This window comes from Schistocerca gregaria, chromosome 7, assembly GCF_023897955.1.
Source record: "Schistocerca gregaria isolate iqSchGreg1 chromosome 7, iqSchGreg1.2, whole genome shotgun sequence".
Lineage (NCBI taxonomy): Eukaryota > Metazoa > Arthropoda > Insecta > Orthoptera > Acrididae > Schistocerca > Schistocerca gregaria.
This window is the reverse complement of record NC_064926.1, coordinates 253,429,075-253,434,465: the sequence shown is the minus strand read 5'-3', so window position 1 is coordinate 253,434,465 and position 5,391 is coordinate 253,429,075. Positions and strand designations below refer to the sequence as shown.

The window sequence follows — 5,391 nt, the reverse complement described above, 5'->3', positions numbered from 1 at the left end:
TCCTGCTACATGTTAGCAGGTGGTTACACGCTAAACGAATTCGAAATTAGCACGTGGCATACATTAAATAATACGAAACACCTATAAACTCTAAAAAGAATAGGAGGCATTCCATAGCCTCTCTCGTAACAATCCCACTCCCATAGATAGCGTCCTGCATAGAAAGAGAGTGCTTCCTCTCTTCCCCACAAAAGCCAGCCACTTTATATACTGCCTTCACCATACCACATGATCCCAACGTGATCACTTGATGGATAACTATGTCTAAGAATTTACCAAGATAGTTATCCTGTTTCTCACACTACACTTAGAGTAGTTAATTAGCACTCCACAAACAAGACCAAACACGCCAATAACAGCAGAAGACATTACATCAACATTCGTTAAAAAGCGAAGCTCAGCACCTGCTTACGATACAGTTACCTTACGCTACTTCAAGAACTGGCACAGAGCCCATCACAGAACTCTTGCCAGCCTTCAGAACAACGTTCTTATACCGGTTATATTACCTAGAGCAGTGGAAAACACCCAAAGCCCCACTCTCCCTGTAACCTGAAAACCACCCTCACAGACTTCGACCTATTGACCTATCAGCCTCACGTCTGTTTTTAGTACAATCCTCGAAATTACCATTACCCAACATAACCCACTTGAAACTCACATACCCATCCCCAACACAACACACAACGTCTCTGTAGAGTAATTTCATAGAAACTTGTCTCACAGGATTCTGTGCATCTTATTTCTCCACCGCCGGATTTCGGTTTAATTTATTTACTCTCCCAAAAAGACTGAGCAATCAAACTAAGGCTTATTAAATGATTTTATATTTGATCTTTTTGTGTTTAATTGGAAATCACGTCCACTTCTCCCGTCACCCTACACTATGTATGCGTGAATGTGACTGAATGAGTGGTTTCGGGTTTCTTTTGTGGGGGACGCTTAGTTGGTTGTCGTCTGCTAGGAGCAGGCGATGTTTGCTTCTCGTTTGGAGGGTAGCACAGGATGACCAACTTAGAATCCCAATACCTGTACAGAGAAGTTTTCCCCTTTTAGTCTGAGGTTGGTTCGTCTGTCAGGGTGGTGGCGGAAGCCTGCCCCTCGCGTAGCTTCCGTTGCACCGGTAGTTAGGCGAAGCTCGTTGGGGGAAGAAAACTGTACAGATATCGGTTGGTGAGTACAGTTCGTAGCACCTAGAGAGGGTTTTTACCTTGCCGAGTTAATTTTATTTCGTGACGGCAAAATCATTCTACTATTCCACCATTAAAATTTCTTGCATTTGTGCCTGGTTTAATGTCTAATTTCTGAACAGTTAACTCGTAATCAAATTTACAACGTGCTGAAGTTCGGCCGTTCGTAAACGGCAGGCGCGGATTCCATGTCGTATATCTACTATACAAACTTTGTGAATCGGATAAACCTCTTTCCAAGGTTGTGCATGAGCATAATGGTGATAGGTATCTCTCTGAACTATTTCTGTCGTGGGTATGCAGATGGAATGATTGAATTATTGTGTTTCACTTCCCATTTGTTTGTTTTCCCTTCTTAACTGGGCTATTCTATCATTTTTGGCGAATTATTCAGTTCCATTTCTCATTCAGGCACCAGTCATGTGTATTCATAGGATGTGCTTCAAATTCAGTAATGATATAAATGTGCTACGTAAAAGATAGACTCTGCGCCTTTTATCTTTTTCACTGATGCCAGTTTTCAAATTAATTTTCTGTTCACTGATTTTCTTAAGTTAATCTGCTTGCTTTTGATGAAAGAAAAATGGAAAAAATCAATTTAATTAAAGAAGCTCATTGATATAGAACATATAATGCTGTTCACCTTGTTAGTGTCTTTAAAAAATTATATTCTTATAATTAAATTCTTAATTTAATTGAACTGATAACTCCCAGTTCGGTCTTTTATTAATTGTGAGGAAGGGCTTGGGCTGGTGGCGACCCTGTAATTTTTAAATTTATATTTGTCCTTGTTAGGCGGATTAACCAGAAATTGCGCAGAAGGGTTACATCTCCATTATTCTTGGTATGTAACGTATGTCGAGCCTTGACTAGGATCCGTTTTCTGTTCTACATACATACTTTACATTGTCTCAATTCTTCCATTAACGACCGACGTTTTTACTGTACCTAACCGACCTCCCATCCACTAAGCCACGTTCCCCTCCCTTGTTATCCAAAAAATGTCTGAGTGGATATGGAATTGTAGAACTCTCTTGAAGCTACAAACCTACTTAGCTATGTACATCTGCATTATAGCATCCTTCCTTGATCACTGTCCTACATAGGGCACAATCACACAAAACTACTCGTGCATATTTTACCACCCTGCACATGTGCTTCAACAATCTAACTATTCACTCGTTCCATATACTCTGTACACTACTGACATTACCAGACGACCAACCCCAACTATCTCTTGTAATAAACTGATGACACCACATGCCCATCCACTCCCCGCATCGTTCAGTTCTCCCGCGCCTCTCCCTGTTGTCACTTGAATCTTCTAGTGGAGTGGAACATTCAAATGAATTCACAACAAAGCCAAGCCACCATATTTCGTTCCACCATTCGGGATCTTCCCGAAACCGACTGAAGCTACTGAAATCAGTAACAGATTGATCCTGGGGTTTACAATTTTCTAAAGATATCCTCACCTATAAATCTCACATCCACCCCATCCTCACCTACAGCAATGTTCCCTAGACCTCAGCCTCTCGTTAGTTGTATGAGCCCCTTAAAATCGTAGAAAGGTATGCACTCCACTGCACATTCTGTATCGCCTACCACATGCACTCCATCAGATCTTATTCATGTGTTTACCTAGCCAGGTCATATATAATGCCAACTAAGCCCTTCCCACACCTTCTTGTCTTCTTTGAGCACTTTCTCATCCCAAACTTTAATCGTGAAACAGACTTCAGATATCATATTGGGCCTCTACATCCACATCCCACAGTCCACAGCCTGTCTTGTTTTATTTTTGGTAACCTGCTAGAATTTCAACCAACTCCCACTCCCAACAATGAACTCGATCAACAGATACACCACTTTTCAAATATAGTCGCAATGTGGTGTACGGATAGTGTCTTTGATTAGTAATCAGAATTTCATTGGTCCCACCAACAGTTATATTTTGATTAATAATCAGCACTGGTGGCCAAAGACTTCCAGCATAAGAAGTCACCCTCTTTCCGCCAACGGCTTTGTCAAAGAGGGCGGAGGAGCGTGCAGGGCACTGTCTTGTCTTTGAGGTGGGTTACTAGTCCTAAAAGTGGAAGAATCAACGATATTCAACGGCATGAGGATGCAGAAGGCAATGTAAACCATTGCATTAAGGACACATACGTGTATCCACAGGTCATGGGGCCTACAATTGAAAAGCGTCATGATGATCTCTCCATTGCCAAAACCTTCCGGTATAGCCCTATATTTGGATCACAGGGCGTGGACTGCCAAGAGGGACATGGCCATGAGAAAAAGAATGAATAACCAACGAAAGGATATCGTTCTACGAGTCCAGGCGCGGAATGTCAGAAGCTTTAACGTGAAAAGGAAGCTAGAAAATCTGAACAGGGAAATTCAAAGGCTCAATCTAGATATAGTAAGGGTCAGTGAAGTGAAATGGAAAGAAAAGGATGAGTATAGGGTAATATCAACAGCAGCAGAAAGCGATACAACAGGAGTAGCATTTGTTGTGAATAGGAAGACAGGGCAGAGATCATGTTACTGTGAACAGTTCAGTGATAGGATTGTTCTTATCGGAACCGAGAGAAAACCAATACAGACAATGGTTCATGTATGCATGGTGACATCGCAAGCTGAAGATGAAGAGAGAAGGAAAGTATACGAGGATATTGAATGGGTAGTAAAGTCCGTAATGGGAGATGAAAATCTAATAGTCATGGGGGAGATGAATGCAGTCGTAGAGGAAGGAGAATATGGGATTGGGACAAGAAATGCTAGGGAGAAAGAATAATTGAGTTCTGTAATACATTTCAGCTCATAGTAGCGAATATTCTGTTAAAAAATCACGAGAGGTGGAGGTATACTTGGAAAAGGCTAGGTGGTAAGGCAAGATTTCAATTACATTACACCAGGGTTAGACAGAGATTCCGAAATCAGATACATGATTGTAAAGCCTGCACAGGTGCAGATGTAGACCCCGATCACAATTCAGTAGTGATGAAGATTTGGCTGGAGTTTAAGAGATTTGCGAGGAAGAATCAACACGCAAAGAAGGGAGACGCAGAAGTACTAATGAACGACGAGATACGCTTCAAGTTTTCTATGGCTATCGATATTCCAGTAAGGAATAGCACAGGAGGCAGAATAGTTGAAAGGGGTAAACCTCTCTAAAATGGCAATCGTAGAAGTTGGAAAGAAAATTGTATGTACAAAAAGGGTAACTGCGAAGATATCGTGGGAAACAGAATAAATACGTCGGCTGATCAAAGTAAAAAGGAACACAGATATTCAGAGAAATTCAGGAATGCAGAAATAAAAGTCTCTGAGGAATGAAATAAATGCTCTTTCTAGAGAATATTCTAATTCCGAAATAGAATTCTAGCATCTCACCCGCTAATTACCGATCCAGCTGGGCCACTACATCCATATCCCACATTCCCCGACCTTTCATGTTGTATCCTTCGTGGTCTAATGGGGGGGGGGGGGGGGCGTAGCTCAGATGGTAGAGCGCTCGCTTCGCGTGCGAGAGGTACTGGGATCGATACCCAGCGTCTCCAGAATTTAAAAAAAAAAAAAAAAATCAGTCGTGTTCCGGCACTCGGCCAGTGCACATCGCGCGGTGACGGGCGGTAGCGCGGGCCAGTGTTTACGTCGCGAGCAGTGCTGAGGTGGAGAGCTGAGCAGCGTGTGCGAGCGCTGTTAACGTTTGTTTCTGTATAACTGTTGTAAGTAAGATGTCGACAATTAACAGAGCGAACAGCGTTCAGTGTGTTTTCGATCGCGCTGCCTTGCGACCGACGGCGTTTGAAATTCATGAGTGGATCTTTGAGGATTTGAAATTGCCTGAAGATATAGTCGACACATTCCAGTTGGACTTCGTGCAGTACTCGTTATTTATCAAATTTATTTCGAGTGACACTTACGAGAAATTCGCTGAGGAGCATGTTGGTGTGAGACCATTCCGTCATAATGATGGCAGTATTAGTAATGTCCAAATCGTGCCTTCGGGATACGGAGTAAGAACCGTCAGGGTATTTAATGTGCCACCTGAGTGCCCTAATGATCTGATTGCACGTTCTCTGTCGCTGTACGGCGCTGTTTTGTCAGTTACAAATGAAAAATGGTCGAGTGCCTATCGCTACCAAGTTAACAGCGGGGTGCGCAGTGTACGTGTAGATTTGAAAAAGCATATACC

At 42.4% G+C, this 5,391-nt stretch overlaps 1 non-coding gene across 1 annotated transcript; it reads left to right on the top strand.

The window, feature by feature from the left end:
- The first annotated feature begins 4,680 nt into the window (after positions 1-4,680).
- On the top strand, positions 4,681-4,753 carry Trnaa-cgc (transfer RNA alanine (anticodon CGC)). Its single transcript has one exon. It is a non-coding gene; the product is annotated as a tRNA-Ala (tRNA).
- The last annotated feature ends 638 nt before the right edge of the window (positions 4,754-5,391 follow it).